Here is a 26464-nt window from a genome sequence, read left to right as displayed (position 1 = left end):
CCTGGCATTCATGGGTCAGAAAGCTCTGACATAATCATACAGAGTTGATATGAAAATCACTTTTTGTAGTACATATCCCACAAATGTCAGATACCACCCAGGACCTCAATTTTTTTTCTCCCTTTTATTCTATATTCAAGGTTCTCAAGATACTCTCCTATTGACTTTCTAAGCCACAGGGGAAGTGCATTAATTCAGTTCTACAAATGTAATCTCCAAGGAGCTAAATGTGTCAATGCCTAGTTCTCCAGAGAATATAGCTGTCTGAATTAAGAAAGTCAAGTAATGACAAGGAAATGATACTCAGGTAAAGTGTGATCAGGACTCTCAGATGATTGACTCTTACTTAATTTTGTGTTTTACTCATATAATGTCTCTCAAGAATAACTGTTGACATTTGCACTTAGGATCTGAACCATATTATCAAAAGTATTTTTATTTATGTCTATGTTTTATTGCTTTAAATAGTAGCAGAAATTTGATGAAGTGATTTCCGTGTTCTCAATTCTTGGGGTTTGATGTAGTCAATACAGAAACTCTTCTGTCTCTGACTGAGTATGTATCAAGACAAGAAGAAAAGAGAGTACCTGGATGAGTAGAAACAACAATTTAAACTTTCCTTCTGAGGCAGCTCATGAAGACAGCCCTTCTGTCTGGAATTGCAGTGGGTCCCTAGAAGCAGACAGACTGATCCACATTGTTAATGGATTTGTCAGGATTCTTTAGAGGAACAGGACTAATAGGATAAATGTACATTTGAAAGGGAGTTTATTAGGGAATAGCCATTCACAATCACAAGATGAAGTCTCACAATAAGCCACCCGCAAGCTGAGGAGCAAGGAAGCCAGTCCAAGTCCCCAAACCTCAAAAGTGGGGAAGCTGACAGTGTAGCCTTCAGTCTGTGGCTGAAGACCCGAAGAGTCCCTGGCAAATTAAGTCCAAGAGTACAAAAGCTTGAAGAATTTGGAATCTGATGTTCAAGGGCAGGAAGCATCCAGCACAGGAGAAAGATGGAGGCCAAAAGACTTAGCCAATCTATTCCACTTTCCTCTGTCTGCTTTCATCCTAGATGCATTAGCAGTTTATTAAATGGTCCCCATCCAGATTGAGCATTGGTCTGCCTCTTAGGCCACTGACTTACATGTTAATCTCCTTTGGCAACACCCTCACAGACACACCCAGGAACAATACTTTGCATCCTTCAATCAAGTTGACAATCAATTTAACCATCACAGTCAGGCAGCACTGCAAAGCTACAGTCTCCCTCCAGCAATCAGAATCTTATTGCTAAGTTTACGGCAAGGCCTAGAACAGAGGAAAAACACACTCTTTCTGCAGGAAGAACCAGAAAAAAAGAAAAGGGGAGAGGGAGAGGGAAAGGGGGAGGGGGAGGGGGAGGGGGATGGGGAGAGGTAGCTTTACATAAACTGCTCTTTCTCTGCAAATCCATCTTGGCACAGATTAGTAAGAGTGATACAGACAGGTCAGAAATGCAACCAGAACAGAAGCCCCTTCATAGCAAAGATCTTGGCCCAGGGAACAAATACTTGGGTAAATTTAAAAATCTGTATCGTCTTGGCAAACGTCTGTAGAAGTGTGCGGTGACAAAGGACATTAATGTGCATTCCCACAGTCTGAGTTCAGGTTCTGTCTCTGCCACTGACTAACATGAGGACTTTGGGTAGGCTATTGAAACTCACATGTCTCAGTTTTCTCACTGCAGTCGCAGAAATCAGAGTACAATTATAAGCAGCTAATGTGTTAAAATTCATAAGTCACAAATAACTATGAGGCTCATAAACTCAGAAATGTTTATTCTTTCCCTCTCTTAGCATCAATGTTCTGCAGACAATTGAGCTTATTGATTTGTTTCCTCTATAAAGCAGCTTATTTTTAATAGTGGGTACTTCATATATTTTTATTTATCATTATAAGTTAAATGAATTGCCAGAGGTATCTAAATGTGGGTTAATTTTTATGTTTTTTGAAAAACATTAAGTTATGCAATGTAGACATTCAGATACAAATAAAACAATTATCCTATTTTGATTAATATTTAAAAGTTCATGTACTGTTAATTTCCATTTGTAATGGGCCTTTCTTTCGTGATAGGAGCATCTTAAGTGCAGAATGACTTAAAGGCATGAATCAAGTACAAATTTGGAGGAATGGTCCTCAGGCAGTGGATCCAAATGCAAAAGTGCTGAGGAAGTGACACGCTTGATGTGTTTAAGAAACAACAAATATATAAACATGGTGGAGTAGAAAGAGGAGACTATTGGTAGCTGATCAGAATGTCGTAGGACTGTTTCACCTCAGGCCCTCTAGGCCACTCTAATGACTTAGGGTTTGTTTAAATGCAATGAAAAAACATCGGACGATTTTGACAGCAGAATTATATAACCTGATTTCCACGTGGCCGCTGTGTAGAGAAATAACTGTAGAATTGCCCAAGTTAGGGTAATACATCTTGATTTCTCCTGATGCTTCTGTTTTATATATTGTGTAATTATTAAGAATACTCATTTACTCTCAGAAGTCATGGTTTAGATATTAAGTTATATGGAGACTCTGGCAAGAATAGAGAGGCAAGAGGGTAAGTAGGTGACTATGAAAGACGTCCAGAGAAGAGATGACCAGCATCATACTGTGTAAGTTTGTGTGCTAATGTGCACTGGTGGTGATGGCAGGGTTGGGAAGGATACAAAGAAAGGTATTTATGTTCTGTGACTAAAGAAGTGCCTCTAGTAGATAAGTAGATAGTAGAACTCTCACTGTATCTAGTAGATAAGTATACAGCGAGAGTTCTCACATATACAAACAAATATGCATATGTGTGCATAATACTACTACTTCTACATGTCTTTGTGTGTACACATACATACATATATATGTACACACATTGTGCTTATATGTGTGACAGTGAACGTATATGTATATAATGTACATGTGTGTATATATAACAAATTATATTTATTTTGCAGATTATATGTTATATGTTACTGTTTTTAATGTTTGGTTATAATTTCTTTTGCTATTGAAATTATTAGGTAAAATATTATGAAATCCAATAATAGCTTTGACCTTTATAAAAATGTGAAAAAAATTAACATTTTAGGTTGAAAAATATTTGAGATAATTTATTTAGATTGTGAAGCTTTACTGCTTAAGTATATTTAATCCTTAAATAAATGTTGTTTTAAATTCTACTTTGACTTACAAAAGACAGGCTAATTTTTTTTAAAATCAAAATGTGTGAAATATTTTTTACTTTACTCTTACAATCAACTACTGTATAAAGTCAATCAAATCTAATAGGGCAGAAATCTTCTGTCAATATAAAGCTATTCTATATCTTATATGGTGCTGCAAAATGTGACTTACTACTACAAATTTGATTTCAGTAGAATTTTATAAGTTTTTAGAAAAATACTGTTTTAGTCTTTTAATAATTATATATGAATGGTTAGATTAATATTATCAATTACATGTATGAAGTATTTGTCTAAACTTAAAAATGCTTTCAGAATAAGTAAACAGATTAAACATTCATATTAAAATTAGTAATGAACTGTTTATTGATGATTTGCTATTTTAGATAATTATTCATGTATAGTTTTAAAATATAGAAAATTATTATTTTGAGACGCACTTTCAGAATAAGTAAACAGATTAAACATTCATATTAAAATTAGTAATGAACTGTTTATTGATGATTTGCTATTTTAGATAATTATTCATGTATAGTTTTAAAATATAGAAAATTATTATTATTATTATTATTTTGAGACGGAGTTTCGCTCGTTACCCAGGCTGGAGTGCAATGGCGCGATCTAGGCTCACTGCAACTTCCGCCTCCTGGGTTCAGGCAATTCTCCTTCCTCAGCCTCCTGAGTAGCTGGGATTACAGGCATGCGCCACCATGCCCAGCTAATTTTTTGTATTTTTTTTTTTAGTAGAGACAGGGTTTCACCATGTTGACCAGAATGGTCTTGATCTTTTGACATCGTGATCCACCCGCCTCGGCCTCCCAAAGTGCTGGGATTATAGGCGTGAGTCACCGCGCCCGGCCAGAAAAATATTTTTATTGAATATGATCAAATTACTATAATGTCTAATTATTACCATTAAAATTATTTAACTTTTACAACTGAAATCTGAAAAATGGTTAACTTTGTAAGTTACAATAAGATTACCTACGTATTTTACAGAGAATGGGAAAAAAAAGAATTCGCCTAATACTGAGCATCAAATATTCGTATGTCCTCTTTCTCCACAACTTATATGTTAGAGTTTCTTAGTATGTTATTGCAGGTTTTTCTTCTTAGCTTCTAACCTCTTTAAAGTTCACTTATTTTAAAAGCTTTAATTAGCAGCAATATTTTTATAGCTCATAAATGTTATCTCCAGCCTTGAACTTGCTTCTGATTTACAGTTCATTCAATAGGAACGCTAGGGGGCTTCAAATGTTTCTCAAACTCAACATGTGTAAGACAACAGGTCAATAATATTCCTTTTTCCCACCAGAAAATCAGTCTTCATTTATTATTCCTTGTTTCAGTAAATGATACCACTATTTACCCAACAAAAACTTGAAATTTCAGAGTCATCCCTAATATATTTATCTTTCTATTTCTACATCTCCATATTCAATTCATCACCAATCCAATCTAAGTGACCTTCTAAATATCTTTTGAATATATTTATTTTTTTCCTTCTTGAATGCCTTAACTTTGCCTTGTTCAGGCTTCAGTAAATAATGCTTTAACTTATTTTTTCAATCCTCAATAGCCGAAATCATATTTTTGAATCCAAATCACATTTCTCTCTCATCAGAAACCAATACCACCAACAGCCCCTTCGACCCCATCACATACTGAACTTTCTCAACTTCAGACCCTTTAAGGCTTCACATAATTCTTTTATCAATGAACAAATAATGCAAATAAGCAACAGAGCCTTAAATAATCTCAGTCTAACCTAACTCTACAGCTTTATATCTTCCTAAATTCCTCCTTCATCCCTTTGCTCAGATCAACTGACATTTTCATGCATCATTAATTTAACATTCTTCTTCCCATCATAAAGCCTGAACAGATACCATTTCTTCAGTCTGAATGGTTTTCTTCTTCATCTTACTAATCCTTTTTAAACTCTTAATTCTTTTTTATATTTGCAATGTACTTCCACAGAAAAACATTTCTTAACTTTTTAAATTCTTCAAGCACCATCAATACTTTGCATGGGTTCGTTCAAATATTCACATATTTTCATGAATCACATTTTTTTCAAGTCGTAAATCCCACAAGCATAGGAAACAAGTATCTTTTTACTGACAATTCCATTCCACATGCCAAGCACAGTATCTGCATATAGTATGTCACTGAAACATGTAGGAATAAATACCTCCACTATAGCATTATTAAGTTCAAATATATACATGAAGGAGAAATTGCTTGTACAAGCACTCACAGAATTCTTTGTGAAGGAAATACAAAGGTAAAAAAGAAACCCTGAATATTTTGTCATGATACTAATTATACCTACCAATAATTTTAAATACTATTATGCAAGTATCATATTGGGTATATATTGGATCCTTCAGTGCAGAGAATAACAGAGTCATTGCTAATGTTTCAATCAAGTGCATAGAGAAATGAGAATTAATTTTAGGAAAAATGTTAAGAGTTTAGTACTGTGTACAATAAAATGAAATAGGAGAGGAGTATCATATAATTTTGAAATCAGGGAAACTATCTTAGAGAAGGTGTTTTCAATATAAACCCTAAGCTTTGCAAAGAGAGAAAAATAATGTGAGGGAGAGATAAAGGCTCTGGCAGAGAGAAGAGGACATGCAGATTCTGTGCATCAGACAGAGTAAGAGACTTTTGAAAAACTGAAGGAAACTTACTGAAACTGAGAAAAAAAATTACAGAAACAAATAGAGGCTGATGGGAAAAACAAGGCTTCAACATTGTCTGAAGATTAGGACGTGTCTCCACAGTATAGTGTTGGTGGTTGTATCTGGCCACCAAAGTTTCTGTAATATTTGAATAAATATTTATTTATGCATTTGATCAGATTCATTTCTATGATGGAGCAAAATACAACAGGATAATATATTGAGAGACTGATGAATAAATTGAGTTGAAGAAGAAAAAATAAATTTCGAAAACTTCTAATTCTTTTTTTTTTTTGAGACGGAGTTTCGCTCTTGTTACCCAGGCTGGAGTGCAATGGTGTGATCTCGGCTCACCGCAACCTCCGGCTTCTGGGATCAGGCAATTCTCCTGCCTCAGCCTCCTGAGTAGCTGGGATTACAGGCACGCGCCACCATGCCCAGCTAATTTTTGGTATTTTTAGTAGAGACGGGGTTTCACCATGTTGACCACGATGGTCTCGATCTCTTGACCTCATGATCCACCCGCCTCGGCCTCCCAAAGTGCTGGGATTACAGGCTTGAGCCACCACGCCGAGCCTCTAATTCTTATAAAAGCAAAAAGACAAATAAAACATGAAAAGCACAAAAGAACTAGTTGTGAAAGTTAGTAAGGTAGCACAGATTAAATAAATACCATGAGATGAAATTATATGGTAATGATGAGAATTTTAAAATAGTTTTTAACCTGAATTAATTTGGTGAACAAGCAAATGCTTGCCTAATTCTGAGGACAATTTAGTTTCAGGAAATTGTATAATGTTTTGCATATTTTTAAAATAAAATTAATAAGGTTGTCTATTTTCAGGTTTTCACCAAATAGAAACCAAGTTATATTTCAGGTTACTTACCATCAGGCATGTTTAGCTTCATTTGTTATAAAAGGTTAAAATATTTAAAAGAAAATTACATTAGTGATTTATAATTATTGGCTAAGTAAACTTAATTCTAATATGCAAAACATGATGATTTTATATGGAAAGCTGAATTATACATAATACAATTTTAATGATTCTTAGCAAACCCTTGCCAACAAAGTTATGAATAATTAAAACTTATACTCCTAAGTACCTTTTAGATGTAAAATGGTAACAAAAATAAATTGAAACATCTTTATTCTGTCACAAAATTTATTAAACTTTAAATGTCCATGTTCCACCTGAAAACTTTTGGATTTTCATGCTTTAACAATTTCCACAAATTTTATATTTTGTTGTAGTTGTGTATTACATATAAAGTGGCTTCCACTTTGCATATGGCCTTTTCTCCTTCCTATCCTGGAAGATCCTCCTTGTGCAAATATCCAATCATACCAAATTATGCCAGGGTATATTTTCTTTAGTTTTGTGAGGATTAATTTCCTTGGTATAGACAAAAGGTAGACATGGAAAATACCAATAATCGTTCATGATTCTAAGAATCATTTATTCAAGAACTTAGAATTTAGAGAAGACAGATAAAAAGTCACTCTCTGCTTCACATATTAATGTAGAAAAATATTGTGTATTGGAGGGGTTTCTGGCTATGGTTAAGTGAAATTAGGCATATATAGCATAGTACTATCTATGTAAATTTTTTAAAATGCAAATACTGTATACAACAGTACATATTTTAACAATTATGAAAAACACAAAGTTTAGAAAATAATTTCAAAACAATCTTTTGATGGGAAGAGATGAAAGTAGTGAATGTATTAAATGTGAATAAATAAGAAATTAAGACCAAGTAATGGGCTTGCTGATGACCAACTATGAAAAATTCATTGAACTAAAGGATATGATTAAATCAGCTTTCTGGCTCTAAGGTCAGAAATTAATCAAAATAACTGCTTCCATTCTAGTTGAGTTTGTTTTACCATGATTGCATCATTAATGTATTTGATGTCTACTTTATTTCTATCAATAAGAACTTACTCAATTTCTCTATGTACATAGCATTTTACTTTAACCGAACTGCTGATTCTTGCTATTATAAAATATTATGCTTAATTTTAAGAAATGATCTATTGACAAGAAAATTTATTAGCCAAAATATTACATCTTCTAAGCAAAAGCCAATTTTCAAATAAATGCAAGTAAAAGGTGTTATTAATAAAGAGACACATTACAAATCTGCACTGAAAATGAAAAATATGCAGTATTAGAACAACAAATATATGTGTGCTGTACCCTGTACACACTTATGAAAATTCAGTAAAGAATACTTTACATGAACAAAAAGCCATCATATGTTTCACCACTTGGAAATAGTTATTAGTGTGAACCCTATAAAATTACTGCAATTGAAAGGAAGAAAGGTCTCTGGTGCAGAGAGGGGTCTCAGAACAATGGGTTCAGGTCTGCAGTAAAATGCAAGGGTTTTTACAGAAGAGTAGTGGTGTCACTAACTGATTTACATAGGGCATGTAAAACTGGTTAGGGCTGGGTGTGTCATTTGCATAAGGTGTGAATTTCTGGGAGTCCCTACCCCAAACTTTTAGTGTGCATGTGGCTCCTTAACCTACATTATTCAATGTTGCTTATCTCTTCCTCTGCATAGGTGTTAAGGGCCAGAGGCAGAATCTCCAAGGTGGACATGCCTGTTTCAGGATAACCCTTCTTACGTGTGCTACTACAGGGACCCTCCTTTGCAAGCCTCATTCATTTGAGCTTTCCAAGAAGGGAGAGGAATGTGCTCACTGGGCCCACTGTATATCAGCGAAACTTGCTGTTGATTCTGGAAGACCCTTTCCGTGTTAGAAGTCGCCTTCCTTATCTGTGTTTGCAACCAGATCCTTCAGGCTGCCCTTTGTTAGAAGAGAAATGCATTGGGAGGCTGAGGTCGGTGATCAACTGAGGTCAGGAGTTTGAGACCAGCCTGGCCAGCATGGTGAAATCCTGTCTCTACTAAAAATACAAAATTAGTGGGGCATTGTGGAGGGCATCTGCAATCCCAGCTACTTGGAAGGCTGAGGCAGGAGAACTGCTTGAAGCCAGGAGGTGAAGGTTGCAATGAACTGAGATGGTGCCACTGCATTACAGCCTGAGTGATAAAGTGGGACTCTGTCTCAAAAATAAACAAACAGTAAAATAAATAAATAAAATTAAAAATAAAAGGAATGGCTTCTTTGGCTGTTAAAAGAAAATTCTGCCAAAGTTTCTTGCCCTAACTAACTGCTTGATTTCTTTCTACTCTCTCATAAGTGGGGCGAAAGTAAATATTTTCATGACAGAAATTATATATTCAGAATTAGGGTAAGAAATACTTTTGAAATATCTGATTCATTTTGTCTTAAATTACTATAATTGATGAACTTTAAGCACAAAATTTAATGTATTCTAATTTTAAATCACTGTTTCTAAGTCCATATTACTGAATTTTATACCATATGCATAAAGAATTCCAGACATTTTTACATTTTTTCACTCTCCACTCTTTTACTTTGGGAAACTGCCTTGCCCATAGCAAGCAGTCTTGATGAGGCTGCCAGTCAAAGTAGCTTTTTCTTTACAGGCCCAAGAATGGCAGATGGAACTGTAACCAAACTAAGCCTATCAGATTGATCTGATACCTGAATGATACAGGGATACAGGTTTGGGAAAAGTCACAGTTGCTTCAATTTAGGGATGCATCCTGTGGAAATCTTTGAGTATTGTGAGGTTTCTAGATTTCCTGAACTGCCTGGCTCCCATCCTATGCATCTTTACCTTTGAATTTTGTGAATTACCCCAAATCTATTGAATAAGTTCCTTTTTTCTTTAAGTTAATCATATTTCATTTATATTGTTGGCACTGAAAGTAGCCTACCATATAAAAATCTTTACAAGAGTTACATCTGTTAGAACTACATTGCTAAAAATAAAACAATTAAAATAAAATGCAGTTTCATATTTTCATATCAATATGTTTTATACGGTTCTCATTCTAATAGCTGTTATCAATATATGTAAATAACATTAAAATATGTGTTAATTTACTAATACAAATAATATTTTAAAATATATATATTCTTCCATAAAATGTCATAAAAATATGTTTTAATTCACATGCCTAGTTATTATAAATCAACACAAAATTCTTTACATGTGTGCAGTTTTATTTGCCTAGTCTCACTTAATATTTGGTGCATTTGTTTTTTGGATTTTAAAATATTATATTTAAAGTTATATAAACTGTTTCTTCATCCTTTCCATCATGCATCAGTGTCTGAGAACTGAGATATTATCTCACAGACAGACCTTTTTCCATAAGGACAGGTAAGACATTATTTAGTGAGTAAATGTATCATTAAGCCTCTTCTTAAAACTGTTAATGACATAGTTTCTTTTTTGTTATATCCAAATGAGGTAGAAAATTAGTAAACACAAGTTAAACAGCATTTTCTAAGAAAAGTACAGCATAAAGAAAGAAATATTTCTGTAAATTTTAATATACCATAATTTTAGAAGTCCCTTTACCCTTTCCCTTTGAGGGGATCATTTTAAAAATGTATCTGGATATGTGACAAGGATTGCCTTTTTTCATATGTGCTTGGTTTAGAAATTGCTTTTTCCCTCACCAGTTGACTTCAACTATATTTATATTCACAAGAAAGAAGTTTTGGATTACAGCCCATGAACTAACATTGAAATATTGCCTCTAAAAGCACAATTCTAGTAGGAGGAACAAATCTGATAGATGAATGACAGTTACATAGTCATACAAGTTGAAGTTGGCTAATTGCAAACAAGAAATGTTGAAATATTTAGATATCACAGAAGACCGGAGGTTTAAAAAGCTATGGACAACCATGCATCAATTTCATTTAACAGAATAATTTACCTTAAGTTATTTAGAAAAATAACTGCTGAAAGTGAATTGAGAGAAGGCTTTCAGTGCCTACTTAAGACAATGTCTGTATGTAATAGTAAATTAGGAAAGATTACTATTTGAAGAAAGTGAAAAGGACTTTGAGTTGACTGATTAACATATTTAGTTTCTATCAAACATAAATTAAATACCAAAGAATGTCATATTTATATGAATTAAAAGTGAGTAAATTTTAACTGTGAGTAACTGCAATAAAATGAACATACGGGTACACATGATGCTATCAATGTAATAATCATATTGTGTTGAAATGCATGTTATAAAAATACAAATTTCCCATCATCAAATGTGTGAAAATATGTAAGATACTTAAAATATGTAACATACTTTCCTGTAAAATACAATGCATTTTTATAATTATAAATTACAAGTGCAACAATAATTGATAGAAAAAATTTTTCCCATACTATATTTTAATTCTATAGCATATTTACATAATAATAGAACATTTAGTGCAAAAAGCATTACAAGAAATATAAAGTGAAATGCCATAGTAATATTATTGTGCTGAAATTAATAAAAATGAAAACACAATATATCAAAACACATCCATTTTGATGACTCAGTAGGCACTGGGAAATTTATAGATACCTTATTAATTTATAACCTGTTTAATATGTGAAAAGTTGAAAAGCATGCACTAAGCTTCTAAATAAAAATGACAATATTAACTAACAAACTGAAGAGTAAAAACCAAACAAGAAAAAGGTATAATTTTTTAAAGTCAAAATCAAAATTTATGCTTAAAAATAAAATAAAATAGATCAACTTTGGCAAGTAAGCTCAAAGAGAAGAGATAGATAAGATTTGCTAATAAGTAGCTTCAGAAATATTTTAAAAGAGTATCTAATTTCAGATATAAAGGAAACCAAAATCATTAAAAATACATTTCAAATAACTTTAGACCAAGAGAACTGAACACCTATATTAAATTGGAAAAGTTATGAAAAAATAAAAGTATCACAATTGTTGAAAGAAATAGGAAACTCCTTCATAAAAAAACAAGATTTCAATGTAACTAAATTATCACTCCTACCAAATAAGTCACCAATCTCAATCAGATCAAAATGAATATGAAAAATGTACCCTGAAGAAAATGGAGTTTACCAACATCTGTGTAAAGTTTCATGTTTTACAAAAGGAAAATAGGTTTATCCAGTGAAGTTAGCTGTCATTTTTTCTAAATCATTCATACCACAAAATGCTTTTAAAAACTCGTAACAGAAACACTTGCCTTGGGCTGCTGTGTAAGAATAGACTGTGGAGGGGCAACTATGCATGCAGGGAGGCAGTGTTGACTGAGGAGTTTTTATTCTACTTGCTCTTTCCTGCAAGCCTTTGAGAAAATGTTATTTTGTCAGTGAGGCCCTCACCGGCCACCATACTTAATTTTGCAACCTGCATCCCCCATGAACCCTTTATTATACAAACCCCTTATCCTCAGATACTGTCTCTTTCTAACATATAAAACACTTCCTTTGTTTTTTTTTTCCTTAAATATTCTGCTATCTTCACGCTTACTATAATATAGTTTCTACAACATCAGGGATCATTTTCTGTTCTATTTACAAATATTTCTTGCTGAATAAAGTTAAGACTACATTTATCTATTTCTATCTTTTGCTTATTTTTCTAGATATTTCCATTTTTGCTGAAATAAATTATATTGAATATATCATAGTTACGGCTAAGTCCTGTTTTGATTTTGCCTTCCTTTTATCCTCTGCCAATTTTCAGATAGAGAAACTATATATGGGAGAGGAAAAACAACACAATTTCAAAATTTAAAATGTAGTTTTACTGGATGACTCTAACAATGTAAAATGTGAAGCATGGCTTAAGAATAGTTAACCACAAGATAAATTGAATGAACTGCTATTTATGTGCCAGCTTGAAGAAATACAGTAATTGATTTCAACTACATCTTTCATCATAGTCCAAATTATTGACATTTTAAGAAATAGTGTAATTATAAATTTAATTTCTAAAAGCTCAGAATAAAATTTGCCTTTTTCTCTCCAAAGTTAAAAAAACACTGATGAACATCCAGATGCCTCAATGTAGGCTAGATATTTCCCAGTCCTAATTTAGTGCCAATAATATTCAAAACTGGTTGTAAAACTGGCAGAGACTGATCTTACAAATTATGAACTCAGCACCTGCAGGAGATGAAACCTGAGATGTAAGAACAGTGATTATTATGACATTTATCAATATGTATTTATATATCTTTACAATTTTAAAAAAGTTTGTGTTCATAGTTATATCTGAACTAATTTATAAGTCACTTCCAATGCTTAAAATTTTGATTGGCTAAAAAAACAGAAATTAATATATTAACTCTGTCTTCTGTTCAAGAATTATCATAAAAAGTGATATATTTTTTAAAGACTTAAAATATTTCTCAGATAGTTCCACTGCTTCTCATTTTATAGATTTCTTATTTTATGGTGTTTGATATACACTTAGAGCCATATGTCTCATCTGATTTGAAAGTCAGATGGAAAGAGTTGAATAAAAAGGCACTGGCATTTAGATAGTTATCTCCATATACATTAATGTGTTAATTATACTTTCTTGGATCACACAGAAAGACATTTGCATAGAAGAGCCAATGTTAATTTTGGAGAGTTGGACATATAATTATTGAGTATTAGAATTGTACCTGCACATATCTGTGAGAATTGGTTTTGAATGTGCTAATATAGTTCAAGTTTTCAAACGATTCCTGGCCAAGGCCACTGTCTGTGTGGAGCATATAGTTCTCTCCATCTTTGTGTGGGTTTTCTCTGGCTACTCCTGTTTCCTCCCACACCACAAATATGTGCATGATAGGTTTATTGGCATTTCTACATTTGTTCTAGTCTGAATTGGTATGGGTGTGTGAAGTGTGCCCTGCCATGGAATGGTGGCCCGTCCAGGACTGGTTTCTGCTCTACTCCCTGAGCTACTGGGATGGGCTTGAGCCACCCATGACCTTAAACTGGAATAAGCAGTTTGAGAAATGAATGAATGGACTAATACACATTATTACAAAAATTCATGAAGCATGTGATAATCATTCAGGTATATGGTAAGAAATTATGCAATAGGAAAGCACTCAGCAAGCCCATCATATTTGTTATTGTTTCTGTTTGAACTGCTGGTGGTAAGAAGAGCGCCTTCAGTTTTTGCTTTGCAAACATTTATTCCTTGATGTACCCGCCACCTTTTAAAGCACTATTATTCACTTATTCACTAAAAATTGAGTGAGTCATGATTTTGCTTGTTTTTATTAATCTTTCCTAAGAGTATGTGCAGCTCACATTTACTTCAATGTTTAACATTAGAAATGTTTTGGTCTTTATTTAGAAGTTTGATGACTGTTTTGTGACCAGGAATATGGTCTTAAGTAATTAACTCTTGTTTATATCAATTAGCTTACAGTAAAACTGGTTTCTTAACATCCTTCTGCTTTAAGTCACAGTTTTTAAGAATCTAACAGTGATGTTAAGTGAGAACTTACTGAACTAGGTTTGAGAAGAGTAAATTTTGTGGGAAAATGTGATAGTAAAAAGGGATATAAACAAAAAGTAGTAAACTGGGGGAAACTTAACAAAGCTATTGGTATGCCTCTTGGCCTTCCTATATCTTCATAGATAAGGATGCTCCTTTCTTCTGGGTATAGCAAGGGAATATGTCACCTGAGCGTTTAGGAGCTCTTCAGGGAAAAGTCAGAGAGTCTTTCCTGCACCTGCCATTTATTAATTTGGTAGACCAAGGCACAATATTTTGGTGTATCATGTCCTGAACTGAATCAAGTTCAAGGACATAATAATGATTTCTTTTTATGTTAAATTATAAATAAGTGTCCTAGAGTATAAATATATTTATAATAGTTATTGCATTATATGCCTAATTTAAATATAATCACAATACTTTTTAAATCATAATTGGAAGAATTATGACTTGTTAAACTAATTAGCAACAGGACCATAACAGGCTGTCTTTCTGTAAGTCCATGAAAGGAGGTAAAGTATCTCAAAAATTGAACTTAGTTTTTTTTTTTAATTTTTCAAGTAGTACATTACAAATACTCATAATTTAAAGTAAAAGCAAAAATTAAATTAAAAGAAATATTCATGGTTTTATCAAGATGCTGTGTTTACTGTTTATAAATATTGTATATTATTATATACCTTGAAGAACTTGAGATTTTTGTCGTTGTTTAAAAAGTTACTCTTTACCCTATATATTAAAATGATTTTCTATTTCTGATCTTAATATTCTTGTTACTAATTTTCTTACCATCCAATAAGAAGTTGAATTTGAGAATGCATTAGCTGTGTTGTGTAGGGTTAATAAATGTTTTCCCAGAGGGATGTTTTCATGTTTACTTAATATATTCACTTATTTTCGATTACTTATTTAAAAACCACTTATTTTTAAAACATGAAAATACATCTTGAATTTTGATGTGCATTGATATCTTCAAGCATATCATCCAAATCTTATTTTAAAATTTGAATGTAGGCTCTTTGTAAAAATACAGTTTCATAAGTTCCTTTTAATTAATGTGTCACTAAATACCAGTTTAGAAGTATTGAGTTTTCAGGAGTTCATTTTTTCATCCATTTACTTTTTTAAAACTTTATCTTCTCCTATTTTATAAAACAAAGATTAATCTGGCATATCTCCCAACTAACTTCAATAACACTGTGTGGTATTTAAAACTTATTAGCATATATGTGCCATCTGTTTTCAATTTAAATATCACACACTGAGATTTCTAAACTTGTACATTTTGGCTTATTCTTCTTTAATTTTTTTCTAGAATTTTCTTTATGTATGTTCTTATAATTGCCTAAGCATAATACAAGAGTTTTATTTTTCAGATCTAGCTGTAATCTAAGTAAAAGTATATTATGAATATGGGACAATATGAATGCTGTGGTGCTGTGAATAGAGCAATGATAGGAGTCACGCAGAATTTGAAGTTTGAATCTTGATGCTGTCACTTACGGTTATACACAAATACACAATCCTTGAAAATGACAGTAAGTTACACATATCATTGATTATTAAGGTAAGTTATTTTATCTGCTTCACAACATTTACAATGAAGAAAATAACTGTTTGGCAAGGTTGCTATGTAGATTAATTATATTGAAATATACTAATTAAAATTATTTGTAGTATCATAAATGTCTTATATTTCTTGACTCTTTTCTTATAACACTTCAAGAATAATAACAATTATTTCCATTTCATATATTAAAAAACAAAGCAAAGAGAAGTAAATAACCACCCAATGTGACATAGCTAGTTAGTGACAAAGATTATCGAAGTCAGATAATCTGAATCCTGGGCTCTGTTATCCCAGATATTCTTTATTTCTCTCAGAATAAAGAAGATAATATCTTCCTATTCATGGCTTCTTAGTGCTTTACACACTTTTCATTGTTTGGCACCAAATATTATTTAAATTATTTAGAAAGAATAATAACTATCACATTGAATTAAATGTTACAGAATTGTAGGAACCGTAATAATGAAAACTATTTACATTCTAAAACTAACTTTAGGCCGGGCGCAATGGCTCAAGCCTGTAATCCCAGCACTTTGGGAGGCCGAGACGGGTGGATCACAAAGTCGAGAGATCGAGACCATCCTGGTCAACATGGTGAAACCTCGTCTCTACTAAAAATACAAAGAATTAGCTGGGCATGATGGTGCGTGACTGTAATCCCAGCTACTCGGGAGGTTGAGGCAGGAGAATTGCCTGAACCCAGGAGGCGGAGGTTGCGGTGAGCTGAGATAGCGCCATTACACTCCAGCCTGGGTAACAAGAGCGAAACTCCGTCTCAAAAAAAATAAATAAATAAAATAAAACTAACTTTAAAATAAAACTTAACAGTACAGTTTTAGCTAGTATTTCTGCCATCATGTAATTGTTCTCATGTTTTCAAGATAATCACAAAAAAATGTATTTGGATTTAGCATTTTCTATTTAAAAGTGTCTGTTCATATCCTTCACCTACTAGTTTCAGAAGGAATGGTACCAGCTCCTCTTTGTACTTCTGATAGAATTTGGCTATCAACCTATCTGGTCCTGAACTTTTTTTGGTTACAATCACATGAAAAAAAGCTCATCATTACTGGCCATCAGAGAGATGTAAATCAAAACCACATTGAGAAACCATCTCAAGCCACTTAGAATGGTGATCATTAAAAAATCTGGAGACAACAGATGCTGGAGAGGATGCAGAGAAATAGGAATGCTTTTACACTGTTGGTGTGAGTGTAAATTAGTTCAACCATCATGGAAGACAGTGTGGCAATTCCTCTAGCACCTAGAATTAGAAATACCATTTGACCCAGTAATCCCATTACTGGGTATATACCCAAAGGATTATAAATTGTTCTACTATAAAGACACATGCATAAGTATGTTCATTGTGGCACAGTTTACAATAGCAAAGACTGAGAACCAACCCAAATGCCCATCAATGATTGACTGGATCAAGAAAACGTGGCAGATATACACCATGGAATATCTGCAGCCATAAAAAAGGATGCGTTCATGTTCTTTGCAGAGACATGGATGAATGTGGGAACCATCATTCTCAGCAAACTGACACAAGAACAGAAAACGAAACACCACACGTTCTCACTCATAAGTGGGTGTTGAAAATGAGAACACATGGACACAGGAAGGGGAACATCACACACTGTGGCCTGTTGGGGGATGGGGGGCCTAGGGGAGGGATAACAGGGAGTGGGAGGAATGGGGTGGGGATAGCATTAGGAGAAATACCGAATGTAAATGATGGGGTGATGGAGGCAGCAAACCACCATGGCATGTATACACCTATGTAACAATCCTACATGATCTACACATGTACCCCAGTACTTAAAATACAATAAAAAAATAAAATAAGAAAAAGATTTTCTGTTTAAACTGATAAAATTTAACTGAGTGCTCGCTTTGGCAGCACATATACTAAAATTGGAACGATACAGAGAAGATTAGCATGGCCCCTGCGCAAGGATGACACGCAAATTCGTGAAGCGTTCCATATTAAAAAAAAAAATACAACTGAAAAGCTATTTCAAGCTATTTCATAAAAGCAAAAATACAAAAATTAAAAGATAGAAATATAGCATATGTAAACCACGGGGTGGTTTTCAGGCCGAAATTTTGGCACTGATTTCCACCACTTCCACTCTTACCATTTTGTTTTGATTTCTAATAAACATTGTAATGTTACTTAACTTTACTGAGAAACTGGATCAAATGGAAAACTGGCTCTGCTGGGCACAGGGGCTGATACCTGTATCTCAGTCACTCTGGGAGTCTGAGACAAATTGCTTGATTTCAGGAGTGCATGACCAGCCTGGGCAATAGAGTGAGACCACCATCCTTATGCAAAATAGAAAATAGCAAGTATGCTATATTAACAGAAATAGAAAAAGATTGGGAAAATAAATAACTTCCAGATTGAAGAATATTTAGCCTATAGAATACACTGAGATATCAACTTTCACTTTTCAAATTAGAAACGAAACTAAAGTTTGTTGAATATTTACTTTTACAAGAATTTGTGATGATTTTCATTAAAAGACTTAAATGAGAAATGATGTCTTAGGGGTCACCATAATTTTATATCAGGTTGTTAACATAAGAAAAATACTTCATAGAAAATTTGGTTATACTGAGATCATCAAGTGGGATGACATGAAGATTTCATTGAATGTGCTTTGTTCTTTCTGCTTAGTATTGCTTTGGCTATTTGGGCTCCTTTTTGGTTCCACATTAATTTTAGACTAGTTTTCTGATTCTGTGGGGAATGACATTGGTAAGTTTGATAGGAATAATGTGGAATCTGTAAATTTATTTGGACACAATGGCCATTTTAATGACATTGAGTCTTTCAATCCATGAGCATAGAATATGTTTCCATTTATTTGTGTCATTTCTGATTTCTGTCAGCAATGTTTTGTAGTTGTCCTCATAGAGATCTTTCACCTACTCAACCATCTGATCTTCAACAAAGCTGAAAAAAACCAGAATTGAAGAAAGGACTCCCTTTCCCATAAATGGCACCAAAAAAAACTGGGTAGCCATATGAAGAAGACTGATACTTGACCTTTCCATTTCATCATATAAGGTGGATTAAAGGTTTAAATTTAAGACCTCAAGCTAGAAGAAAACTTAGTAAATATCATTGTGGACATGGGCCTTGGCAAATAATTGTTTGCTAAGTCCCCAAAAGTGATTGCAACCAAAACAAAAATTGATGATCAGAACCTATCTTAACTAAAGAGCTTCTGCACAATAAAAGAAAGTATTAGCAGAGCAAACAAATAACATACAGAATGGGGAAACAATTGCAAACTATGTATCTAACAGAAGTCTAAAATCTGGTATATAGGGACATTAAAAATATCAACAAGCAAAATCAAATAACTCCATACAAAATGGGCAAAGGAAGTCAACAGACACTTCTCTAAGAAGGCATACAAGTGGTCAACAAACATGAAAATATGCTCGTTATCACTGTGCATAAATAAGTGAGATACCATCTAACACCAGTAAGAATGGTTGTTATTAAAAAGTCAAAACATAACAAATATTGAGGCAGCTGCAGGAAAAGGGAACAGTTAAACACTGTTGGAGGGATATTATTTCAGTCATATGGTAAGCAGTTTGGAGATTTCTCAAAGAGAAAAAAAAATTACCATTCAACACAGCAATCCCATTATTGAGTATACACCCAGAGGAAAATATATCATTATACCAAGAAGACACATGCACTTGTGTGTTCACTGCTGTACTATTCAGCCAAGACAGAATCAATCTAAGCGTCCATTTATGGTGGACTGTATAAAGAATATGTAGTATAGGTACCATGGAATACTAAAAATCAATGAAATTATATCATTTGCAGCAACATGGATGGGGCTGGAGGATAATTCTAAATGAATTAATGCAGAAATCAAAAACCAAATACTGCATGTTTTCCCTTATACATAGGAGCTGAACATTGAGCATAATGAATAGAACATAGGAACCCCAGAAATTGGGACAATTGAAGGTGCAGGGGAGGAAGTGGGTGTGCATGGAAAACTACCTATTAGGTATCATGCTTAATACCTGTGTGCCATATGCCCAGGTAACGAATCTGCCACTGTGCCCTCTGCATGTAAAATAAAATTTTAAATTAAATAACTTAAAAAAATTAGTCTTCATGGTCAGAACTAGTAAAAAAGATTCTGATTCTCAGTTTAAATTTAGGCAGATCTGTCATTTGTATGGAAAATGTCCCTTCCTTATCCTCTGTATTTAACAAAAAATTATAGAAAATATTATATATTTTTATCATGTACAACTTTACATTTTGAAGTACAGATCACTGTGAAATGGTCAAATCTAACAAATTAACAAATGCATCACCTCACAAGGTCATTATTTTTGTGATGAGAATGCATAACATCCACCTTCTTTACGTGTTTTAAGAATAGAGTCGATAATATAATATATCGTCATTAACTATAGCCATTCTGCTGGACAATGGATCTCTTAAAAGACAACCCTCCTGTCTGACTATAATTACTCAACTTGGAACAGTATCTCCCCATTCCCTATGTCCTCCTTATAATACCACACATCTCTGGTAACCACTGTCACACTCTTCACTCTTACGAGATCAACTTTTTTAGATTCCACATATGAGGGAGATCATGAGGTGTTTGCCTTTCTGTGCCTGACATTTCACTTAACATAATGTTCTCCAAGTTCGTCCACGTTGTTATCAATGGCAGGATTTCATTCTTTTTAATGGTTGAATATTATTCCGTTATGTACATATAGCACATTTTCTTTATCCATTCATCCATTGATAAACATTAGTTAATTCTATAACACGGCTATTGTGAATAGTGCTGCAATAAACATGAGAGTACAGGTATCACTTTATCACACTGATTTCTCTCTCCAGATATATACCCAGTAGTGGTATTGCTGGATTACATATTATATTATATAGGCATAATTTTAATTTTTTGAGCTACTTCCTTATCTTTTTTCTTTTCTTTTCTTTTCTTTTTTTGGAAGCAGAGTTTCACTCTTGTTGCCCGGGCTGGAGTGCAATAGTGCGATCTTGGCTCTCTGCAACCTCTACCTCCCCTCCTGACCTCAGGTGTTCCTCCCACCTTGACCTCCAAAAGTGCTGGGATTACAGGCATGAGCCACCACGCCTGGCCTCCTCCCCATTTTTTCAAAATGACTTACTCCCAGTTACAGTCCCATCAATATTGTAAAAGATTCCCTTTTCTCTATATCTTCACCAATACTTGGCTCCTTTCACATAGTTACATAAAAGAGATCACATAAACAGTTTAATATACATATAATCTTATAAAATACAAATAATAATCCATTTGACTTATTTTCAACATTAACATTTTTAAGTGACATTATTTTATTTATGTAACATCAAAACAATTGAGTTTTGAAAATCCCTAGATTATTATTTTATGTGTGTTTTACATTTCTCTGACACTGTGTACAAAAAAATTCAGAAGTCAGTTGTCTCTGAGGATTCATAGTATATGTCTATGCACAGCATTGATGAGCTGAATCATCCCACAAGAATACATAAACATGTATTTATTTTTTACATTTCTGGTTTATGAAGTTTAAAAGTTCAAAAATAAATTAACTTTCAAAGTGTCAAAGGGAGAATGACATTCGTTTTCACTCTAGTGAACCTACATCAGTAGTAATTGAAGAAGAAAATTGTAATGCAGGTGTCAAGGCCCCCTGAGCAATAAGGATTCAGCAGACTACTTAGTGGAAAAAGATTACTGGGTCATAACTTCAATAACTCACACATATCTGGTTTTAATTAGTCTTTGGCAGGTTGGATAACTTCTATAAAGCACTCAAGGAATATTTCTATGTTGTCAGGCCACTGAATAGTACCCATGAGTGACATACCACTGCTTCTTTTCCTAGAAAACAAAATTTAGTCCAGGATGTACAGGTAAAAGCCCAATTAATATCTGGCATTGGTACTTTTAGGCCTTATCCAACTTACTCAAGTTTAGGTACTTCTGAGTAAATCATCTGTATATTTATTACCACAATTATAGTTTCTAAATTGCAATTTCGACACATGTCAATTTGGTAATCTTTAGATTTTCTCTCACTGTAGCAATGACACAATTGTTATTATTATTTTTTATTATATGATATTGCTGTCTTTATATTGGCTTTGAAAATTCATGCTACTGTATTTATTTAAAATATTTATGGGTTTTAATTTGTGTGGAATGGATTCTTTATAACATTATTTGTCATAACTTTGCAAAGCGAAATTACTTTTCTGTTTATGGTTCATGATTATAATTACTACCCATGCCAAAACCATGTTTAATTCAATGATATTTATCTCTTTACTATTTCCAAAAAGTTCATTCAATTTCTAAAAAACAAACAAAACAAGCACAAATTATATAAATAAGAAAAATGATATAAAAACAACTCGTGCCTCTCTTTTACTAAAAATTCTCTTTGTGTAATTCCTAATACTTCTTTCAAGCTCTATACTGTAAGAAAAATATCTGAAGTTACTATAAATTTTGCAGGAAAAAAAATTTCCCCAAAGACTTTTAAAATAAGTATGTGCTTCTAAACTCTATGTTTCCGAATAGATGCTTTAATTAGGTGGCTGCTTGATTTTTCCCTTTTTTCTCCACATGCAGCTTGGGTCTTAAAGAGTGCTACCTGCTGATTTTTTCTTTGCAGTACATTCTGCTCTCTTTAATTCATTTCCACAGACATGAAGTGTAAAAGGAATAGCATTTTTTAAGAAAATAGCTATTTGGGTGAATATCAGAAAAAGTGAAATAAAAAATAACATAAACGTTCAGAAAAACATTAACGTCAAGCACTTATTACTAATAGTGAATGGTCACATGATATTAATAAGTCTATCATGTTTCTTACTCTATTTACTATGTAATGACATTAATATTGCACAGCTATGCCTGTCTATTACAATGATTCCTTTGTCTCTGCATTGAAAAAGTAACACTGTCATTTTAATCTAGAAAACCTCACATATCAAGTTCCATTTAACATGCATGGATATATAGTAGACATTTTTACTGACAATATATGCCAAATGACCACTGGGTAAAACTGACTACACACACACACACACACACAGAGTGAGAGAGAGACATACACATATATGTAAACATTCTGTGAAAATTTTTCATCAAAGTGTACTTGATATTTTGTTTTGTTTTTATTTCTTGTATAGATAAATCTGGAAATAATAAATAAAGAAATTCACTGAATAACTGATATAAGAAAGCCAGAATTATAGTGATACAAATCTGTGGTATCTAGGAAACAGATTTACAACATATAGAGTTCACACACATACATACACAAAATCACATTTACTACACTTATAATTTTTTATTCCTATGCATGTCTACAAAATATAAAATCAATGTGGTTAGAAATGTCAAGTCTGCCAGTGAGGTGCAGTGGCTGATGCCTGTAATCCCAGCACTTTGGAAGGTTAAGGCAGGTGGATCACGAGGTCATGAGTTTGAGACTAGCTGGCCAACATGGCGAAACCCCATCTCTACTAAAAATACAATAAATTAGCTGGTCATGATGGTGCGCACCTGTAATCCCACCTACTCAGAAGGCTGAGGCAAGATAACTGCTTGAACCTGGGAGGCAGAGGTTTCAGTGAGCCGAGATCATTCCACTGCACTCTAGCCTGGGCGACAGAGTGACAGTCTGCCTCAAAAAAAAGAAATGTCAAGTCTGCCATGAAAGATTGACAAATGATGTTTTATATGCATATATATCTTTTTATATTTTCATATTAGTATGATTGGAATTACATACTAAAGAATAATCAAGCATCAACAACAAGACCCAGAAGAGTATTAGATATTTTGGATATATACAAGCCAAATTTCCTAAGCCGATTTTGGTCTATGGATTCAAATTTTATAGAACTGCAGAATATCAGTAAAATTAGAATATTGCTTATAACAAAGATAAGAATGATTTGTATGACTTTCCTAAGTTATAAGAGTTTAGTGACAAGGCGGATTTTAATATAACTAAATGGTCAGTTAATTCTTTGAAAATAAAAAGTAAGAACTGAAACTTAAAAATTATCAAGAAGAAGGAACAACATCTTGGAGAACTGAACAAGAAAATGCATTCATTCTTTGTAGGAGATACGTCTGCAGGAAAGTGACCATATCTGCTTATAAAAACACTTTCCATCCCTACCCAGGAGCTGCCTTTTTACATAGGAAACTCTGGTAATAATTTCAGCTATAAAGGTCCTTTCCAGCTTTCTAAACAGACAGGTAATGAAGAAACACATTTAAGGCTTTTTCTTAAACATTGAAAATTTTATATTCTGTAACTTTTCTTCTTTTAAAACTCAGGACAGGCATAACACTTTGGTTTTAGTAGTTGCTAAATATTTTTTACCTAGTAAGATCCCTGACTCTTCTGAGGTGCTCATCAGTGGTAATACTGCTCGTAATAGTAACGATAATAGTAATAGTCATATAATAAGCAGGAAGACAGGGATGAGGAGAGGAGTTGGGAAAAGAGGAGATATGAAGGAATACAAGTAAAATGAAAAGTGCCGGGATTACTATGTGTAGCACATTCTACTAGATATCTGCAAAAATGATTATTTAATTTTCCCAGAAATCCTATGAAAAAAATTCTACAATTATCCTTTTTTTCAATTAATAAGTCCAGATAGCATTAAACAAAAATCTGAGTTAAAATTTCTGAAACAGAATGTTTGCTTTCAGCTGCCAATTTTACCCCTAATAATTATACTCTTCATTTTTTTTGTAGAATATAATGATATGTTCAGGATTATCATATCCTGAACCTCAATTTTTTTTTCTGGTTTCCTAAATCTATTTAAATTAGTGGAAAAGTAATTGAAGTTTTTGCCAATGAAGGTAATGGCAAAAATAGCAATTACTTCTGCCCAACTTAATAAAACAAACTGAAGCCATAGAAATAAAGAATAAATATATGGAAATCATCTGCTTTGCAACAAAATCATTTAACAAAACAGCAAATATTTCCTCAGAAAATAAACTAAAAATATGACCTTAAAGTACGTAAGTACCAGAGAAGGTCAAATTGAGCAAAACAGAAGGCTACATTATGGAAATGTATGATGATCAACTGTGATACTAAATTTAAGCAGAAAACTATTGGGGGAGGTAAGGTACCACTAACACTAAAATTTAGATGAAACAGGATAGGAAATTCTTTTCTGGATGGATAGATAAAATAAAGGTAAGCTTTTGGACTTTGATGAAGGCACTTGTCCCGGAATATTGAGGTTCTTACAAATGAAAAAACAGAAACATGAAAAATTAAAAATGCCTACATATAATGAAAGAATTAAAGTAGCATTAATAGGAATAAAACTTTATTATTCAACCAGAAAAAGTAACATTTAATACAGCTATGGTACTTCAAATTTCAATGAATAATAATGAGCTTCTGAGATAATTTTATTGACATAGTTTTCTCTATTTCTTTCTAATTGTTGGCACATTAAAAAACTTAATAAGTACATTTCTTTCAACTGCAATTTTTGGTTCATACTGTAAGTATATGAGATAAATTATTGATTTAATAAAAGTAAATACCAAATACTAATAAATACCAAATCTCTCACTTTCCAAGTGAGAGACAGAAATAGAAGGCATTTCTGTCTTATATCATTCATTATATCATTATATCAGGTATTGCATCATTCATTATCTATAACAGAAATATAAGGTAATAATTAAAAACAGCAGTAGATAATTAATGATACAATACATACTTCCTAAAACAAATTGCTGAATCTGTCACCCAATAAACGCTTTAGCTATCTTATTGAAGTATCGTCTATATTTTTACACTAGATGAGAGAAAGCATTATAGATGCAAACATTTTAACATAATGGTAAGTTTCTTGGATTAAAATGATTTTGAGTCACAGAATTAGTACATGTTGATTAGGTTACTTTAAACCTATTACTAAGAATTGGTGTCTTTATTCTGATAGATGAATAATAAAACACTGTGTAGGTCATTTAATTCTTCTAGCTCCTATTACAGTATATTCCTCTTTGCAGTTAATTTTCCTCATTCTCCTGAAATCTTTGAAAGAAATTGACATGAGCATATGTTATGCATAAGAAGCAGCAGCAGAAAACTTCTACTGAATATAATTACTTTTATCATTATTTGGGAAAATATTTCTTCTCAAACTTGGCAGTTGTAAATATAGAGCTTAATGAGATTGTGTTTCTATTGTAGTAGAAGCTCAAATTTACTAAATGATAGTCAAAAATATCCAGTTATTCTCCTTTATTTCTCTTCACACACTTGCCACTACTTGACATTATGTTTCTTCTGTGTCCCTCTTCCTCCCCTAGTAACTAAGCTCTGTGAGGGATGGGATTTTGCTGCTGTGAGCTAGTACCATAAACAGTAGCAAAGATCAAATAAGCATTCAATAAATATTTTATATTAAAAATGATATTTGTTTCTGATGATCACAGTCATAAATAATATCACAGCAAGTATCATTTTCTAAAACTCTTTGTAAAACTCAGGTGATT

The 26464-nt window shown here is 32.9% G+C and overlaps 1 protein-coding gene and 1 non-coding gene across 6 annotated transcripts in view; one reads left to right on the top strand and one right to left on the bottom strand.

Moving 5' to 3' along the window:
• Nucleotides 1–26464, bottom strand: part of LOC118149217 (uncharacterized) — a 468469-nt gene that overhangs the window by 239619 nt on the left and 202386 nt on the right. The gene's annotated exons all lie outside the window — the stretch shown is intronic.
• LOC118149296 (U6 spliceosomal RNA) lies at nt 17745–17851 on the top strand. The gene has a single exon (XR_004736687.1). It is a non-coding gene; the product is annotated as a U6 spliceosomal RNA (small nuclear RNA).

The sequence above is a fragment of the Callithrix jacchus genome, chromosome 18 (assembly GCF_049354715.1).
Source record: "Callithrix jacchus isolate 240 chromosome 18, calJac240_pri, whole genome shotgun sequence".
Lineage (NCBI taxonomy): Eukaryota > Metazoa > Chordata > Mammalia > Primates > Cebidae > Callithrix > Callithrix jacchus.
The sequence above is the reverse complement of the archived record's forward strand: the minus strand, read 5'-3'. Positions and strand labels throughout refer to the sequence as shown.